The sequence below is a fragment of the Tupaia chinensis genome, unplaced genomic scaffold (genome assembly GCF_000334495.1).
Source record: "Tupaia chinensis unplaced genomic scaffold, TupChi_1.0 Scaffold000466_1, whole genome shotgun sequence".
NCBI classification, from domain to species: Eukaryota; Metazoa; Chordata; class Mammalia; order Scandentia; family Tupaiidae; genus Tupaia; species Tupaia belangeri.
Genome location: NW_006159975.1, coordinates 3020620 through 3042063, shown reverse-complemented (window position 1 = coordinate 3042063; position 21444 = coordinate 3020620). Strand labels below are relative to the sequence as shown.

The 21444-nt window shown below is 34.6% G+C and overlaps 1 long non-coding RNA gene across 3 annotated transcripts in view; it reads left to right on the top strand.

Moving 5' to 3' along the window:
* Positions 1-21444, top strand: part of LOC102485203 (uncharacterized) — a 306679-nt gene that overhangs the window by 189991 nt on the left and 95244 nt on the right. The window lies entirely within an intron of this gene.

The window sequence follows — 21444 nt, the reverse complement described above, 5'->3', positions numbered from 1 at the left end:
ATGCATGAGCCCTATAGCAAAAACCTCTCCAAAAAAAAAAAAAGAAAAAGGAGCCTACGTATTCCAATCAGACCTATCATGAGCATTTGAACAAGCTTAGTACATGCTCATACAATCTTGTCCATAAACACATTGTGTCATTATAGAGCAGCTGTGGAAGCAACGTTTGAAATTATTTAAGAGAATGTAGGACAGAAACCATGAGACCAATTAAAAGCCTATTGCCTTGGTGGGCAAATGTGATTAATTAAGGCTATTCAGGTGGTAATAGAGATTAATGGGAGGTAACAGAAGGCATTTGAATCTACTTAGGATGGAGTTTCTAAATTTTCAGAATGTAGGTTTCTAGAAAATCTATCTCAGGAATTCATGAATCATCATTATTAAGAAAAATTAAATAATGGATTTTTAAATAGAAGAACTTATTGGATCTTTAAGCAAAAATAAGCAGTTATAATCCCCTTAATTGCGTGTCTGTCCCATAAGCTAAATTGGACAATACATTAATTAATCACACCATAATGTTTCTCTAAGTGTTATGAGACCCTTTCTATGCTTTAAAATACTATATAGACATAGGAACATTGAAAGTGTATTCCTCTTACCAGGATCAATTGCACGTCCATCATAAGCTATTGCTGGCTGAAAAAAAATAATTTATAATTATTACTCTATTCTGAATTTATATATTTATATATCAGTGCTGACAATATCAATGACCTTATAATTTCTAATAGCATTACTACTTTGGCATTCATGGACCTACTATACAGGAGTCATTTGTCACACAATAAATTTAACAAGTGATTAAAATGATTGTCCTGTTTACTCCTATTACTCATGCATTAGGTAAATATACCATACTGAAAGCTTCCTTATAGTTTCATAGCAATTTACTTGTTGATATTAAAGCTTTAGCTAAGCCATATCCAAAACATTGGTCACTAATACATTATGTCACCAGGGCAGCTAGAAACTATGTGTGCTGTCACCATTTTATTTGCTTATAAAAATAACTTTAGTGATATTACAATTAGGCCTTATCTCCTCTAAAATGTAAGCCATGGACATGGACAAGGGCCATTGGAATTGGAATATTGTAGAATAATCCCCCTTTGGAGAAAGTTTAATAGATATTCAAAGGCCAGAGATTGTATGTGGCCAATCTAGATCATTTTTTGAAAAAATATTGCTATGAAAATTTCAGAAATCATGTGGATATTGAGCAAAGAAATGGAGTAGAGTAGCTGCTTTTAAAGTAGAATAGTTTAAGTCATGTCTGGCAGTGTGAATATTCTACCAGAGAGACAGTACAATTTTTCATGACATGATCACAAAAATTGGTACCCAAAGTATAACTAGACATGTGGCTTTAGATAAGAGCAGGGATAAGAGTTGGAAAGAAGTTAAATTCTGTAGTTCTGGTAGAGGCGGGTTTTTGGAGCTGGTTTGATGAGTCTGGAAAAATTTAAAAACCTAATTATATCTGTTTTGTGTATGATATGTGAAGAGATATCAGTTCAGAGTGAGGTGAAATTTAAGTGTTGTGATTTGAGAAAAGCAGAAGAGTTGTGCATCTGTCATTGCTGAAAGTGGTACACTGTACTTATTAAAAACCTACAATTTATTCTAGATGGGAAGCCACATTTAGTATGTTGTGATGATGCTCAGGGAATTAATGTTAAATAATTAATAAAAAGTTTCAGGAGAAAAAAAAACAGCAAAACTATTCGTATCGAAATTTTTTAAAAAATGCATATTTGATAACTGCAGTAAGCTACATAGCCCCAGCTAGGTACTACTTTATAGTCTGTTCATTCTACTCACTGAGGTTTATGCCTAAAGTCAGACTTGGGTTCATGTATAGGTATATATCAGCTGTGCTAGCTATTGGAAATATTTAGACTAATTAAGTTCATTAGCAAATCAATTAAATGGGGGGGGAGGCATAGAAAGCAACCATGGATACCAGAGACAATGTGGGAGGAGGGTGGGACATGGCAGAGGGTGAGGGATAGGAAATCAAGGATGGCAAAACAAAATAAAACAGTATACAAGACATAAGAAATGGAAAGTAATTTGCTGATAACATGCATGTTGACGTGCTTGATTGAGCCAATATACAGTGTATTTTGGATGGAAAATTCATTTGTATGCTGTAATGATGTATAGTGAATTAATGTAAAAAAATAAATAAATTTAAAGAAAAAACAAAACAAAACAAAAAACCTACAATCGGGTGTGGCTCTCTTAAACTACCATCTAAAAACCTGGTCACAAATCTGAAAACTGTCTAGAATGCATAAATTTGTTATTTTTAATAGGAATATGCAGCTGCTTGTGTGTAGTCATAGGATAGATGATAGTTTTCTTTAATCAGAATTGAGATTTTTTTTTTCTTTTTCCTGAGTTTAAAGGAGATTTTTGGGACAAAGGAGTTAACTGTGAATGGAGCAAGAATGCGAGATAATGGAATCCAAGCCAGATAAAAAAAGACCAGACACAAGGAAGTAATGGATAAAGGATAAGTAGTAGGGTAATCAGCATGAAATATTTAAGGTAAATAAATAAATATCTAAAAGTTTTATATTAAGTTGGGTAATGACTAGGGAGTGGGATATTTATCATTTAGGTTTTTATAAGTGTTACAATTACTTATGATAACAAAGTCTTGAAGTTTTCTATGGGAGTAGGTGTCTGGAATAGGGAGAAGGACCAAAGAGTAGGAACAAAGGAGTTCAAAGAATTGATCAATCAGACTTTTTTTTTTAGATTTTTTTCCATAGGTTGCGTGCACTTGTGAGAGAGAGACAGAGGGAAAGTGAGAAATCACTTTCCAGAAGGTATGGCTATGCCATAATCCCTTCTCCATTCTCTTCTCAGAATTTTGGGGCACACACACAAACACACCCAGTATGATTTTCAAGCTGCTGCATCCGAAACTCAAATTATAGTTAGCCATATGGGAGTCCAGTGCCTTAACCATGCCACCTGTTGGTTACCTTTTTAAAGGTCCTACAAACCAAGAGTAGAGTTAGTATGAATTTGGAGGTAAAAACAACAATGGTTAATGCCTGCTAGGACGTAATGACATATACCCTTAAAGACAGTAATTTGAGAAGAAGGAAAGTGATATGTGCTGGAAGAGGAAGAAATGGAGAATAAAGAAGTCACTATTTCAACTATAGTCTTGGAGATGTTGGAGTATGTGTGCAAACGTAACCTCCACAGAAGTGTTCTTCAAGGTATAATGAAAAATTTCCATGAGTGCAAGAAAGTAAAAGAAATAGTATGATGGGAAACACACATACTTATGTTTTGACACAGTGTAAGAAATGCAGTGATAATGTATGTGTAGGTTTTTATAAATATACCCAATTGAACTAGATGTAGAATACAGGAGTCCAGTTCCAAAGTGTGAGAAGGCCAAAGAAGAAAGGAAAGTTGATCTTGGTGGAAGGAAACCTTGTAAGAAGTCTTGGCCTTTTTCCACCATGCTCAATGCTGACTATGCAACAGTTTTCTTACTGTTCCCCATCTAGTCTCCCAAATAATTTTCATACGTAATTAGCCATATGGTTAAATGTTGCATAAATACCTGTTGAATGAAATACTGATTAAACTAATTTGGGCACTAATTACTTAGATATTGATTGGATCATTTTTTTTTTACCTATCAAAAGATATTGAATCAAACAAAGTTAATGACTTAATTAATTCTGTAATTCAGCAATAAATATTATTTGAGGTTAATGTTTTAACTGCAGTTTGAAAGAAAAATATATCCTAAGTGAATATCTCACTGAATAAACCCCTATGACACTAATTATTTGGCAAGTAATAGATATTGTTAAGTTTGTATAAGGATAAATGGACAGTTTCAGCTTTTCAGTGTCTGGATACTGTAAAAAATGAACAGTAACTAATGTAGTATCCATGACATGTTTTTTTCTCTTTGTCCTTACCTGATGATTTCCATGTAGCAGGTTTGGCTTTGTATTTGGTTTGACATCACTACCCAATAAGTTGCCATGCCTATAGAAAACCATTTAGAAATATTGGAAATATTTTAATCTTTAATAAAAAATATTTTAATACTTATATTTACAATGCAAATAGTATACATAATAGTATACATAATAAATAGTGTAAGAGTTTATCCTTATAAATAAGTAAACAAACACTACATAATATTATATTACAACAGCACTTAAAATGGCTCTTAATAACCTCTCATATATAGTAAATAATCTTTTATGTCCTTGAGTTCAGATTAATAGAAATAGTTGTTATTAATAATTCCAGATGGTATTTCTTCTTATAGATAGAGATAATTAATCTTGCAGCTACTCTAGGTAAAAAATTCATATATTTTCATCTCAGATTCTTGAAAAAAACTGTATTTGTTCTTATTCCTGTCACATGTATTACCCCTCATCATTAAATAAATAAACTCACTTGAAAATAGTAATAATGTCATATAGTTAGGGGCAGAATACCAGTGCTAGATCATAATACCTATTTGTTAATTGGATTTTGCTATTTTGATGCATTCTTGAATGAAGATAAAGATACTTTTGAAAGTCCTTTGATAAAGAATTTAAGGGTAAAATTGAACCTTTATAAATGTCATTTAACATCTGTGTCTCCAAAATTGGAAGTAAAAGGAAGCATTTCGGACCCATTTTGGGTTTTAAAATTTCTTTCATTAAAGCATCATTTTTTCCAAAATCTGCTTTTACCTTGGTAACTTCCCTGGCTCCGTGAAACTTGGTTGGTTATGTTGATGTTTGTGACACTGAGGAAATAATCTCGAGCAGGCAGGAACACTGTAGGTAAAGGAACCAAAGACAGAGGACGCTTTTTAAAAACAGTCTTTTTTAAATCAAAATTAGCAAAATGAATTCCTTTCTTTGTTCTTAATCAAATAGCATTAAGCTGGTAGTTAGCAATTTACACATACACACACAAACAAACTTAATCTAAACAAAATGCCAATTAATAAGTATTTCTTTTGAATATGAAAGTGGAAATAATATCTTTACATTATTTTAATAAAATTTCCATAAGAAAAAATTAGCTTCTTAGATCTATAAAATATTTCAGATTATTTTTCCTTAAGGGAGAATCTTCAAAAATGTTGTGGAAACCCCCGTATTATGAAAAACCCATGCATGGAATTCAAAAATTTTCTTGCCCCAAAATGAACTCATATGCAATTCAATTTTTCCGTGAACTCATTGAACTCCCCTGTTATTTCTATATTCAGGGAAAAAAGTAACTCCATATGGCAGATGAAATGGAAATATCTAGAAATTGCTAGCTTGTCAGATATGTTGTTGCAACACTAAATTCTGTCATGCTCCTCTTGGCAATAGCACATCCATATGACCTTTATCCTATTTTTTTTGTCCTTTTCCTCCCCTTAATTGCTGGAGGGCATGTGCACTAACCAAAAAGAGTGCGAGAAAGCAACTCACAATGGGGCATGATCATGCCTCATCCTTTCTCTACATCTCTGTCCCACTGAGATTTTGAATTCTCAACCACATGCACTTGATGTGTTTTTGAGACCACCAGGGCCAGATTGAAATAGCAACTGGATATGTCGCGTCCAGCCCCTTTAACCACTAGACCAGCTCTTTTTCATAATATACTAGGTTTTAGAGCAAGAATTTATTATAGGAAAAATGAAAAATTAGTGCAACAAAGTTTTAAACTGACTTATTACATTTTTATCACTATAATTTTTGCACAATTTTAAAAATAACTAATTATTAAAGCTCTTGGTATCACCTTTACAAATCTAAATATTGTGCAAGTACATGTCACCTTCAAAACAAAGATTTAAATTTAAATTAATATACTGTCTGCATTTCAGATAATGATGGAACATCTTATTTATCTTTAATATGCTTTTACTTCCATGTTAATACTTTGGTTACCTTGGGTTTTATTACTGTGCCTTGTAGAATCTATACTCACCTTCCAGGACAAGAGACAACTTTATATTAGTAAATGAATACAGTAGATTTATAAACATTATCATATTTTTATTTTTTATACCTCACAAAAGGAAAAAAAACTTAAGTAAAAGCTAAAAATATGTTTTTGTGTCTTTCTGTGATTTATACTTTAATTCATTCTTCAAATGCCAGCTTCAGTGTCCTTCCTTTCTCTGCCCAATTTCTTTGAGAAAGAGTTAAGTATAGTCTAGAAATATATTTAAATATAAATTACCCTCTAAACACACTCTTCTAATCGATTGTAACCATTCATTCTTCCTTCTGCAAGGCTGCTTTTCTGGAGGGCAGGTGCTACCTGTATCTTTGTATTCTGAGCACCAGGCACAATACTTGAGCCACAAGAACTCAGGATCTATTTCTTAAATTTCTTGAATTAATTCAGTCCTCCAGTCCTCCTATAGGTACTGTTGAAATTCATTTGTCATACATTTTTGGGACCTCTCTATATCTTTTGATAAGGAAATGTAAGCAGAATTATTTATTTTATTTATATATATAGCAACTAAATTTACATTACTAAATGTAGATGCCCATTTCTTTCATTCTTTTCTCTCTTTCTCCCAACCTTTCTCTTTCTCTCTTTCTCTTTCTTTTTTTTCCAAACAAATGGTTTGATTGATCACTCAGAGAAAGATCATTAGATTTTGAACCAGAAGATCGTGGTTTACATGCCAGGTCTAAATCTAAAACAGTGATGCTGTTAATCTGCCCCCCAACTTGGCTGTGATTATCAGCAACGATACCATCTATAAACACTAAAAGTAATAATTGCCAAGTACATTTCCCCCAACCTGTCTCTCCCCTTTCATCCTGGTCTTTTAAAGGCATCTTGATGACCTTTAGGGGCAATGAACAAATTCAGGTAGAAACAGTTATTAAAATCTTACTCTTTGAAGAAGCACCATGCCACAGCGTAGAGGCACATCACAAAAAGAACTCCTGTTAGAGTTAGGACTGATGGAATCCAATTATCCGGGCTCCAGTAATATGAAATCTTTATTAGGACAGAAGTAGTCATCTGAGAAATATAATAAATGTTTATTTAGTAATAATACCAATGAAATTGACAAAAACACAGAGAAGTATATATTGAGCTGAATATCTTGCACTTTTCACAGTGTTTTTTATTATATTAAGTTACAAGGTATAATAAACTATTACCAAAAACAAATCCAATATTTTTCTTTTGGAGTGAATTGTCTCTCTTCAAAATACTGCCTCTGCCAGAATCCTCTTTCCTGACTTGCCTCTTGATGGAATATTTGCTCACTGTCAGGATTATCTTTCACCTTTGCTTTTGCAAAATGCCTGACTCTTGGGTAGAAATGACCATATTGGAGTCAGCAGGTGTTGTGGTGTTTGAGGTGCTGGACTCCCACATGGTTGACTGTGGTACAAGTCCCAGACCTAGTGACTTGCTTTCTCACTTTCCCCCTCTGTCTCTGTCTCTCTCTCTTTCTAATGAGTGAATGTGCCCTATAGAAAATTAAAATAATAATAATAAATAAAATTCAATGAATAATTCTTTTTTTTTTTTTTTTGTGAGGTTTTCGCTATAGGGCGCGTGTGCTCGCCAGACAGACAGAGAGAGACATAGAGACAGAAAGCGAGAAATCACCGCCCAGGGGGGATGGTCACGCTGCAATCCCTTCTCCTCCATTCTCCTCTCAGGATGTTGGGTGCACATGCACACGCGTCCAGTGTGAGTTTTAAGCCACTGGGTCCAGGACGCAAACCACAGTCGACTACATGGGAGTCCAGCGACATAGCCATTACGCTGACTGCTGGTTCCCAATGAATAATTCTTTTAAAAAAAATATGCCCACTGTCTTTTTGCTCACATCTATACTGTGACATCTAGAACGCTTTCCCATATTTAGTTCCTTTAATTATGATTTTCCTTACTGGACAATAAACTTCTCTTAAACAAGAACCATTCCTTGGTCATCTTGTGAATTCCATGCAGTTCTTGGTACAGAGAAGACAGCTGGGCAAAGTGTTATTTCAAAAATAGATCAGTCTACAGTTACCTTTTCTAGCTGTATCATAAAAACTCTAGTCTTTTTCCCACTTAATTTTTCATTTCCATCTGAAGTGACCAAGAAGCTAATATTTTAATTTAATGTAGAAAACTAAACATTACATTACCAGCAGATGGCAGCACAAGATAGGATAAGTTTTGTTAACACCTTGGCCTTAGATAAGTTTCTTTCTCTTTCTTTCTTTCTTTCTTTCTTTCTTCTCTCTCCTTTCTTTCCCTCACTCTCCTCCCTCTTCCTTCCTTCCTCCTTTTTCTTCCTTTCTTCCTTCCTTCCTTTCTTCTTTCTTCCTTTCTCTCTCTCTCTCTCTTTCTTTCTTTCTTTCTCTTTCTCTCTCTCTCTCTTTTTCTTTCTCTCTTTCTCTTTTTCTCTCTTTCTCTCTCTCTCTTTCTTTTTCTTTTAAGAGGTTTTTACTGTAGGGTGTGTGCACTCACTGGAGAGAAAGAGACATGAGAGGGAAAGTGAGAAATCACCCCCGGGGGAATAGCCATGACACAGTCCCTTTTCCTCCATTCTCCTCCAAAGGTCTTGGGTATGCATGCTCATGTGCACTGTGTGAGTTTCAAGCCACTGGATCCAGGACTGAAACAGTGGTCCGCCATGTGGGAGTCCAGCAATTTAACCACTACACCATTTGCTGGCCCCAGATTTGCCATTTCTTAAGGGAGCATAATGCATGAGGCTGGTTTCACAGAAAATAGAAAAAGGAGAAAGCAGATCTCTGCAAACAAGGAGCAGTAACACTGGTGTTAGAAACAGCACTACTCATATCCTTCAGAGAAAGGAAATCTGATTACTTTGTTGATTTTTGGTAGTTGTTTAGATTAAGTACTGTATGACTCATTTCTGTTTTACATTACAACAACTTGGGCAAGTCTGGACAAAGAAAGATCAAGAATCAGAGTAGGCTCCAGTAGTGTCAGTTGAGATACTGTGACCTTGTTTTCCTAGTTAATACAATACTATATCTCTGAAAAAGGAACTAGATAAAAAGGATGACAATTTATGCCACTCAATCATGAAGCTGTATGTTTAATTCATTGAGAAATAATACCCTACAGAGCATATTTACGAAGAATGCCATATTAACAGAAGGAATGGGACCCCAGCCCTGTATCTGTTAGGTTTGCCCTTCCTACCTCCCTCCCTCTCTTCCTTCTTACCTGCCTGCCTTCTTTCCTCCTCCTTTCTCTCAACTAATGTTAATGAATGACTGCTATATTCCAAGAATCACCCTGAAACTGAAAACGGTGGGAATAGTATTTATTTAGCAGTCCCTGTGGAGCATGATTGGTGCTGAGCCTTTAAATTGTATTATTTCTGTTTCTCCTAATACCTATCCTAGAAGAGAACTATGTTATTCCCAATTAAATAAAATTAAATAAAAGAAATAAATTATTCCCAATTTGCAAAGGAGGAACTGAGGTCCAGAGAGGCTCTATATGCTACCTAAAGTTCCTCAGCCTGTAAGTGGCAGAACAGGTGTTCACTTACTGATTTGTGTTATCTCCAAAGACCATGTTCTTTTGAGCATAGTCTTGTTGTTTCCTTCCAAATAAGGACATCATAAAGTATTTTGAGAAAAAATTCAGTACATATATCAAGGAGTCAATCGTCATTTTGTAACTCACCATACCATTCATGTAAAAATAATGATCAATTTTTGTCCATGAGTTACATCTGTATGGTTCCAATTAAAGGCATTTAAAAATTGCTTGATGGGACCAGCAGGAAGTGTCATGGTTACATTGCTGGACTCCCACATGGTCAACTGTGGTTCGAGTCCTGGACCCAGTGGCTTCAAACTCATGTCAGGTGCATGTATGTGTGTGCTCAAAGTTACTAGAAGAGAATGAAGAAGAGGAGACCGTAGTATGGCCATCCCCCCTGGGGGGTGATTTCTCGCTTTCTGTCTGTCTCTCCAGCAGGTGCACGCACCCTATAGCAAAAATTTCTCTAAAAAATATACTTCTTATATATATATGTGTGTGCGTGTGTGTATATATATATATATATATATATATATATATAGTATATATTTATGTTTGTGTGCATATATATATTTATATTTCTTAGAGATTAGATGAAAAAATCATCCTCACTTTTTTCACCTCATTTGTGTGATAAACGAATGGATTTTCTAGTTTTTTTTTATTCTTTCTTTTTTTCTCTTTCTCTCATATGCACACTACACACAGAAAAATATCTAAACTTTTATTAAAAATACATATTTAAAAAAATTTTGTGTCTAAGACAAAAATGATATTTATTTTTTCAGTAATTATGTAAAGAAAGAAAAATCTTTCTACAGGAATTAAATACAACATTAATGGCTTATATATACAAAACATGTTGTAAGAGCTTTCATGTCTCTCATCTCATTTGATCCTTATAACATCTTTTGTACAATGCTTACAGTGATCCTAATCCCCTCAGGAATCCAGGTACACAAAGTAAATATTTAGATACATGTCCTATGTAGGCTTGGCTATCTATATATGCTGTTTCAACTGGTGATTCAAAACAACTTTAAAAAACTGATGTGGGGAGTTAACATTTGATACTATAAGTGATTTCAGAGCTTATCACATTATCACTTTATATTCTAATTGTTCTTACACATTTTTTTTTTTTGAGTCCCAGTAGATATAATCATAAGGTCAAGAGCACTAGCTTTTGCCTTATTGCTGACACCAGCATCCCCACCCTGGTTGAGCTTGATGCCTCCATTCTTTTCTTCTCCACTCCATCCTCCATTCTGCTAATCTGCTAGGTTGCCAGAAAAGTCATGAAGCATTTTAACATAGAAAAAACATACCAGGACATTTCAGACCACTTAATAATTTTCATCTTGAAACTATTAAACTCCCCCAGAATCTGAAATGACTGTGTACTCTCTATAATATAAAGTTCAAATCCATAGCATTGATTCTAGAACTTTGTTAATCTACCTACTGTTTCCTGGTCTCAAATTTCTACCATTTCTTTCTTTACCTTTTTCTTTTTTGTCTTAGAGAGAGAGATTTTTTGCTATAGGGCATGTGTGCTCACTGGAGAGACAGAAAGTGAGAAATCACCCATGGGGATGGCCATGCTGCAATTCTTTCTCCTCCATTCTCTTCTCAGGATTTTGGGCATAAATGCACATGCAGCCGGCATGTGTTTTAAGCCACCAGGTCCAGCACTCGAACCACGGTCAACTACATGGGAGTCCTGAGATGTAACCATTATGCCACCTGCGGGTCCAGTGAAATTTCTACCATGACTTTTCTTCTCATTCTATCAAAATTCTCCATAGATTTCAAAGATCTCTTCTCCAAATTTCTTACCTTCTTCAAGGTAGTATTGGCTATGTTCTCTATTCAACATTTGTTTACTCTTCCTTTACTACACTTTTCAAAATGACTTGTAGTTTGATTTGTTAGAAACAAGTGCCAATATTTACTGTGGCTTATAAGTCTTTGTTTAATATGACCCATGACAATCTCTTTATTTTATGACACTCTTATTTTTCTCTACTCAGTCACTGAATTAATCAGAACATTCCTCCAATCTCAATCTTTGTCTCCTTGCCAGTCTTTCTGGTTCTATCATTTACTAAGTCTGTGACCTTGAGAAAGCTATTTAAATTTGTGGTGTCTCAGTTTTCTCCTGTGTTCGAACCACGGTCAACTACATGGGAGTCCTGAGATGTAACCATTATGCCACCTGCGGGTCCAGTGAAATTTCTACCATGACTTTTCTTCTCATTCTATCAAAATTCTCCATAGATTTCAAAGATCTCTTCTCCAAATTTCTTACCTTCTTCAAGGTAGTATTGGCTATGTTCTCTATTCAACATTTGTTTACTCTTCCTTTACTACACTTTTCAAAATGACTTGTAGTTTGATTTGTTAGAAACAAGTGCCAATATTTACTGTGGCTTATAAGTCTTTGTTTAATATGACCCATGACAATCTCTTTATTTTATGACACTCTTATTTTTCTCTACTCAGTCACTGAATTAATCAGAACATTCCTCCAATCTCAATCTTTGTCTCCTTGCCAGTCTTTCTGGTTCTATCATTTACTAAGTCTGTGACCTTGAGAAAGCTATTTAAATTTGTGGTGTCTCAGTTTTCTCCTGTGTAACATGGATGCAAATAGTTGGAACTGTAAATTTGGTTCAATAAAATGAGGTATTTAGTTAATGCAAAGAGTTTTTGTAAAGATAGATTTACAAACATAAATTTCACAATGAGGTACAAAACTTTGTTCAAATATGTAGTTACTTTATCCTAAGGCAAATCATTAAAATTTTATTTAATTAATATATTCTAAAACTTCTAGCAATAATTTTAGATCATATGTACACTATGCAAAACATAACCTTTTTAAATGCGAGTTGAAACTTTCTACTTCTGTCTTACATGTCTGTCTAAGTAGAAAACACTAAGATACTTCTGCTCCTATGCTGGCACAATTGAGCAGTTACTTCTCCCTGTCATGAACATGAAGAGTGATGAAATAAATGGCTAAGGATTGACCGGACACTGGACTTCGTATGTCATCACACATTTATCTCATCATTAGGTAAATCACCGGTGAAAACAAAAGAATTTCCCATCTGTCACTTGGTCATACACTAAGCTTCTTACAGCTGCGTGTAGTTAATTTTGTTTGATTCATAACCTTAATTACTTAACTTGCTATATTTTACAGAAAAGACAATAATAATAATCTTCCTTGTCATGAAATCTTTCATCAATGGATATTAGAGTCACAGCAGATGTGCAAGGCTATAACCTAACAGTACAAGCTATTATTTCTACCAACTTTCAAGCTATTTCACTTCACCTTCACTGAGGTTTCTTAAAAGTTGCCAATAGTAAATGGCTGCTTCTCATTTCAGATCTCAAATATTTCAAGTTAAATACAGATCAGACATCTATGGAAATGTTAAATAATGCTAGTGGTAAAATATTGCTAATTTAAACAGATGTTGTTTTTGTTCATTTGTCAAGAAAGTTACTGTAAAATTAATGAATATTAGAAAATAAATTTTGGAAAATATTTGTACTATAAAGGAAACACATCAACTTTTAAAAACATTTTTCCTCAGTGAGGACTGCAAATGAGAGCTATAAATCTGTTTTCTGTTTTCTTTTTTTTTAAAGAGAGATTTTTGCTATAGGGTTTGTGTGCCAGCCATAGAGACAGAAAGAGACAGAAAGACAGAAAGCAAGAAATCACCCCCACCTCAGGGGATTGTCACGCAGCAATCCCTTCTCTTCCATTCTCCTCTTGGGGTCTTGGGAACGCACTTACATATCATGAGTTTTAAGCCACCGAGTCCAGAACTTGAACTGTGGTTGACTACATGGGAGTCCAGCGACATAAGCATTATGCCTTCTGCTGGTTCGTTTTCTGTTTTCATTCAATTAATAAAAGTTTATAAAAATAACTAATGGGTACTATTAATTTTTTTTTAATTTTGCTGAAGGGCATGTGTGCTTACTCGAAAAAAGAGGGAAAGGGAAACAGGGAGAAGAGAAAAGCACCCCCTCAGTGGGCATGGTCATGTTGTAATCCTTTCAACTCACATTCTGTCAGAATTTTAGGCAGACATGCACACATATCCAAGCTTTTCTTTAAAGTCAGATGGGCCAGTATTTGATCCTCACTGTTGGTCATATAGGATCTAGCTTCCTTAACCATCTGGCCACAGGGCAGTACAGTGTTACAAATCATTAATCATCTCCTATGTTTCAGGTGCTACTTCAAGAGAGGCTTATGAAATAGCTCTTAATAATCCCTGTTGACAGATTGAAAATTGAGGCTTAAAGTGTTAAATAACATGGCCCAGGTTCACAGAGTTATCAAGAGGGAGATCTGAGATTCAAATCAAGAACTGTCTTGTTCCAAAGGCCACACTCTTTTCTGTTATTGTACAATATTTGGGTCATAACAGTGCTTACTATCAATATAAAAACTGTTTTGACAGAGTCTATACGGAATGACATTGCTATCGTTTTTTTTTTTGTTTGTTTGTTTTGTTTTTTTTGAGAGGTTTTTGCCATAGGGTGCATGTGCTTGCCACAAAGACAAGAGAAAGAGAAACAGAGAGACAGAAAATGAGAAATCACCCTCCAGGGGGAATAGTCATGCCACAGTCCTTTCTCCTCCTTTCTCCTCTTGGGATCTTGTGCATGCATGCACACGTGCTCATCTTGAGTTTAAGCCGCTGGGTCTGGAACTAGAACAGCAGTCAACTACATGGGAATCCAGCGAGATAGCCATTATGCCAACTGCTGGTCCCCATTGTTATCATTTCTTTCATTTCGAATTTTCATTTGAAAACTTTTCTTTGATTGGAATTACTAATAGTACTATGAATAAATGAATATGATATGAATTTAAAAAAACAATGTTGTTAACAGTGTTTTCTCAATAATAGGTTATTATTTTGTAGTTATCCTTTTTCTGTAATATTATTCCTGGAATTTTTGATTCCTTCTCATATCCTACATGCTAATTCAATTAACATAGTTCATAAAAATGAGGATAAATGAACATTAAAAGACATGAAATTTTTAAAATATAAAGACAGAACTTTAAAGTAGTTAATTGCATAATGGTAAATTTTCTAGACTTTAAAGACAGAGCCATTAGTAAAAAAAGAACCATTATTTAGAAAAGCAAAGTAAAATGATCAAAAATAAAATAATTTCTTAAATTTCATTAACCAGTGATTTGTTTCAGTTAACTCTCCTTTTTATTACCCTTGAAGACCATGGGACTTCCTTATATCTTGTGAAATATTAAATACACTATTGAATTATTTCTTTTTTTCAAAAGTTACTTTTATTGTTTTTGCTGAAGATTGTGTAGGAGTCTCTAGCTCTAATTCTTTTTCTATTTTTACAATTTTATTTATTATTTCTTCCGAGTGAGAGAGGCAGTGAAAGAAAGATACATAGCACACCCAAAAGAGTTTTTATGCTGTGAACCACCCCTAGCCTTCAGCAGTCCCCAGATCATGGGAGAGCATGTACCTGGCATACTCAAGGTAGTTTCTGGACTTAAACAAGGCACCTTCCCATGTGGGATTACTTTCTAAACTGTCATATGTTACCACTGTCCCACCATTAATACTATTGGTTTCTAGTTTATTAAAAATAAACAAACAAAAAAAAACTTTTAAAAATAAATGAAACATACTAATAACAAATCCCAAAAAAGTGTATTCTTATAATAAAATAATATTAAATTTAATATTAATGAACTTAAATTTAAGAATATGTGGCAAATTGCATAATGAAAATCCAGAATTCACTTCATGGATTTAGCATTGCTTTATACATACTTGTGCTTTTGTCTGGCCTTTCTGTGTTGTTACAAGTTCAATTTCAAAGTTCTTCTTGCATATGGAAACATATGCAGCCAACTGCTGTAAGTATTTAAACTGGAGAAGACCTCACAACTTTGAGAACTTGTAAGTAGCAAATTCAGTACATATGAAATTTGGCACATTATGACCAAACACAATCTTAATTTTTTACTGTGGGAGGAAAAGACATTTATTTCTAAGAGTGTTATTTCCTAAAAAATATAACTTACCAATCAAGAGACTAGTATAAGCAATGTTCTCTTTTTTTAATTAGGTAAAGACACTACTTTCCTTAAAAATAAACTCTCCCTTTTCTGCTAAGGAGCCCACCAAGACTTAATTTGGCAACAGAGTAGTAAAGTAGAATCAGGAAAGGAAATTAGGTGCCAATTGTCCAGGATGTAATTTACTTATGAAATGACAGTCAGATGTATGCCAGACTGGTTTTCCTTAATTTGACTCACACTTTCTTAAATAGTTCCTCCATAACTCTTCTCAGTTATTATATTTCCTACTTGGAGGAAGATGGACACACAGGCCAAGAAATGTGAGCTGTGATTGTCACTATTTACTTATAACGCTTGCTATTCACAGATTGGTTAAATGTGTCACATGATACACGTAGAGATAAACGCTTAACAGTTGCCTAACTTATGTCACATCCCAACGTAGCAGAGAGTGCAGTGTTTTGAGAGTCACCAAGAGACTTTACTCCCAAGCAATACCTGAAGAAAGAAGAGCAACTTATCCACTTAGTGCCCCTGTCTGCAACTTAGGCAGAGTAACTATAAAGTTTATAGATACAGGTTAAACAGCAGAACATCCCAATATATGCAGGAATGGTTTTCATCTCCCCCAGCAGGGTCAAAGGACCTTTATTTTTGTTTCACCCAGATGTAAATATATACAACATCTCTCATTATACATCTGTCCCGCATACTCTGTTAGAGCTGATAAAAAAAAAAAAAAAAGCATGGCTCTGTTTAATACGTTTCTTCACAGCCTCTCCAATTTCTCGACTACTATAAAGGTATTCATTATCATCAACTTGTTACATTATTGCTTCTTCATTGATTTATTAAAAATATCTGAGGCTAGCTCCAGCAGCACAGCAATTACACAACCCTGGGATGCTGAGGCGATATGAGATGACCCTGGGTTTGCATTTTGAAGTCTCCCTGGGCATGTTGGTCACGCCATGCGTGCACATGACCTAGCTGGCTGAAGGAGAAAGGACCTTTATTTTTGTTTCACCCAGATGTAAATATATACAACATCTCTCATTATACATCTGTCCCGCATACTCTGTTAGAGCTGATAAAAAAAAAAAAAAAAAGCATGGCTCTGTTTAATACGTTTCTTCACAGCCTCTCCAATTTCTCGACTACTATAAAGGTATTCATTATCATCAACTTGTTACATTATTGCTTCTTCATTGATTTATTAAAAATATCTGAGGCTAGCTCCAGCAGCACAGCAATTACACAACCCTGGGATGCTGAGGCGATATGAGATGACCCTGGGTTTGCATTTTGAAGTCTCCCTGGGCATGTTGGTCACGCCATGCGTGCACATGACCTAGCTGGCTGAAGGAGAGGGTGGGATCATGGCATGAAGACCCTGCTGAGAGTGCCTCTCTCTTTCTCTGTCTCCCTGGCTCACGAAAAAAATAAGTCTAAAACAAAGTGATGTGAGATAAGAGGCAAATGTGTTATAATACTGTAGCTACATTGAAATGACTATAATTTAATATATTTTTCTTTTATCCCTCCTAAAAATAATGTATAGTAAGGCTGAAGGTCTGGGAGATCTATTTTTACTTAAAAATGATATGATTTAATCAAATTTAAGAATGAAGGAAATGTTAGTGGAATGGGAAACCAGGGCCTCTGGAAATAGACATATCTGGGCTGTAATTACAACTGTCACTTAATTTGGGCAAGATAATTTCTGTCTGAGGCAACGCTGTGTAGATAACAGGGATAAAGACACTTTATGCAAGCTTATAGCAGTCATTGGACAATCAATTATAACTACTTTTACTGCCACATGATGTTTTTATTTTAATATTTCTATCAGAAAAAGACAAAGAACAACAAGAGAACTTTAGTTCAAGACTAGAGATGTCAACTGATGAAGGAAACATCACAATGAGCTCCACATCCTAGGCTGAGCAGACAGAGTGGGTGGATATAAAGCACAACTCACAACAGCTCACAAAAAGAAATATAATTCTGGAATCTCTGCTATAGTTTTGGGTAGATAGGACAAATGAAGATTAGACTAAGGTCAGCAGAGCATGCCAATGGCTTCTATAGGTACACTAACCTTTAAAAGTACAGCCATAGTGTTATACTATTTTTTTAAATGAGTGGTAAGAATTTAATACACATCTTTCCTTCTTGGTGGCTTCACTTTTGTTTATTATACTTACACATTTGCTCATCTCTCCTAAATCTCCTTGTTACTCACTTAGGATTTTTTTTTTTCCCTATCTTCCCAAGTATACTAAAGAATGAAAGGAACAGTTCTAGTAATGTGCTAGTAAAACAACTATTAAAAGACAAAACCAAGGGCTGGCAGATGACCTGGTGGTTGCACCACTGGACTCCCGAATGGATGACTGTGGTTCGAGTCCTGGACTCAGTGGCTTGAGAATCACACTGGGAGTGTGTGCCTATGTGCCCAAGGCCCCAGGAGGAGAGTAGAGGAGGGGAGATCGCAGAGTGGCCATGCCCCCTGGGGGTTGATTTCTCACTTTCTCTTTCACTGTCTCTCTCTCTCTGGCGAGTGCATGTGCCCTAAGGCAAAAAAATCTCAAAAAAAAAAAAAAAAAAAAAGAAAAGTAAAAGGCAAAACCACACACACACACAAACACACAAATGTATTCACTCTTGGTACATAGGATTTGCCACTTTCCATGGTATAAATATTCTCACCATGACCTATTTCAAGTTACCAAAGGCTTAAGAACCAGACTAAAGAATATCTGGGTTTTTAATGACAGGCTCTCATTAGTTGGACTGGGCCAGCTCCAGCACACCTCTGTTTCAAATTATGAGCAGAAAACAAAGTTCCAGGAATATTTAATTGCAAATTACCTTATGAGGAATATGATAGTAAAGGACTGGTCTTTGATGAGTAAAAATAAATTTTCAGCCATGGAAAAGTAAATGCCTGTACAATGAGCACAGTAATGGAGAAAACAGGTAATGTTACAAAAATATAAACCCACAATGTCTCCAAGTAGACATATCTTTAGATAAATTTTGCATTCCTGAAAGGCACTGAAAAATTTCGACTTTGTAACTCTATGTATCTAATGCCTTTTCTAAGTTCTTCACTGATGGGTTATAAAACCTTTTTATTTTACTGATAAACATCATGAAACATAGATGAGTTACCTGATAAAAAGATTGGATAGAGTTATATGTAGATGGTCTTATTTCCACTCTTTTACGCATGCACTGTTTATATTGAAATTAGAGTGAAAAAACATACTTATAAATTAAGATGACTTAATGCTTCCACCATCTACCACATTGTCAAAATGGACATGGGTTCTGGAATTTTTATTATGGGGTCAATGTGCTACAAACACATAGCTTCAGGAATTTTGATTCATAATCCTCTAGGGATTATGTTTGCAGGAAATGGTGTCTGGTCAGTTATCTCATTATCTTTTTAGCCAATCTGGACTAAAATTAAAAGGATTTATTTCGGTTCATGAAATATGACTTAGCAACATCATATTTCTTTCTTCTTTTCTACCTGCCTTGAGAGGAACCTGTGATAAGCACATATGAGTCCAAAACCTGACTTAATCAGGAGACATTTTTCAATGGTTCTGATTATTTTACTTAGTCTAGGGTTGAGTTTATTTATTGTTAGTTTATTTAACTAAGGCCTGCAGTACTTAAAATGATTTCTATTTCCTTCCTTGAACTTCAAGGTATTATCTTTTATTCTAATGTTTAGAAGAGCATGCCAAATACTAACATACTTAAGAAATATATTATGTAAAGTTTTCTCTATAGCCATGTCTTAGTGGCTTATTTTGCTTTGCTTATTCTGTACTAACAGAAATCTATTCTGATGGCCTGGTTTCTGACTCACAGGTAGCACTTGGGCGGCTGCAAGTCACATGGGAGGCTGAGGTTTGCTTCTCAGGTCAACCTGAATCCTGGCTGGCTGAGAGGCTGAGGCAGGAGGATCATGACATGGAGAGACCATATAAATAATACTCTGTCTGTCTCTCTCTCTGTATGTTATTAAAGAAAAAAATTTCCCATGGAAACATTTTTTATAAATTCATAATCAGCATTAAATACTTCACTTTAGTTAGGGTTTTGTAACCTGGATTCCACTGATGGGTCCTATAAGCCTCTAAAGTTAAATATGGAATTGTGTACTCATCTGTTTGTTCAAAATTTTGGCATTAAAATGCAAAAGGTCTTGGGACCAGCAGTTAGTGTAATGGCTATGTCGCTGGACTCCCATGTAGTCGACTGATCGCATCCCGGACCCGGTGGCTAAAAACTCATGCCGGGCGTGTGCATGCATGCGTGCCCAAGATCCCGAAAATGGAGAAGAAGGGATTGCGGCATGACCAGACCCCCTGGGGGGTGATTTCTCGCTTTCTTTCGCTCTGTCTCTCTCTGTCTGGCAAGCGCACGCGCCCTATAGCAAAAACCTCTCCTATATATATATATATATATAAAATGCAAAAGGCCTTCTAAACGTTCATAGAAAAGACATAATATGAAACAAACTATGTATGAATTTCAGTTTTTTAGAGCCAAAGTAAATTTATACTTTAATTTCATTTTCCACAAACTTTCTGAATTCCCTTTCTAGAGGTAGGCATTGTTCTGGAGAGAGAACATAGCTTTCATTATGTTCTACAGAAGTTCATGATCCCCATCACATGCCCACAATTAAGAACTCTCACAAACCTTTCTTGTAATGTATGGACTTGGTCTTTGACTTATCAAGTACTACACTTGGCATGGTTAACGATGGGGAATTCTTTATTGAATGCCTTCAATAGGTTACAATTTATGGATGCCTATATTTTATAAAAGAGCCTGGAAAAAATGTGTTTGAATTTTGTGCTGAAGATATCTCTTATAATACATATTATGTATTTGAATGTACTTTTAATTCCATTATGCTTCCTATATCAGGCTTTTGTTTCTCTGAAATTCATAGACATACATTGTTAGCAATCTGGCTTTCAGAATGTTCTATTTTTGTAATGGTATTTTATAGTTATATTTTAGAAGCAGATAAAAGCCTGGCTGTACTCTCTAACCACTTTAAAATGTTTTTAAGTTTTCATATCTCATTCAACCTTCTAAATAGAAAGATTTGCCTTGAAATAATAATAATAAAAAGATAGTGTAGTCTTACAATGGCTAAATCCCAAGAGAAATTTTCTTTCTCATGAGATAATGTAAATATACATATGAGGGGACTTCAAATAGTTCATAAAAATTGGAATTAAAGTATAAGTTTGTTCTGAAATCCATGCATAGCTTTTCATAATATATGGTTCCATAAATTTTTAAAAAACATCTTGCATAGTAATATACCAATTTAAAGCAAGATAGATGATAAAATCTATTGTTCTGCTCTTCTGAACATGAATCTTTATTATTCAGGCAATTTTTTAAATAATATATATTTATTAAAAAACATGTTTTTCCTATTTAGTATTTAATAATGGAAAAGACTATTAAAAGGAACAAATTTAAATATCTCTGTGATAGTGGTACTAAAGGGTTTTTAATGATTATAGTGAATGTGGTTGTTTTTCTTTCATTTATTTATTTTTGCATTTTTCCACAAACATTTTCTTTACATAGCAAAAAATTTTAGCTCATAATCCATAATTCTTGACAGTTTACAAACAACTTTCAAAATTTCAAAATACTGAATTTTAAAGATAATGTTCAAAATGTATCTTATAATTTTGTATAATTTTATGATTCTATAACAACAGAAGTAG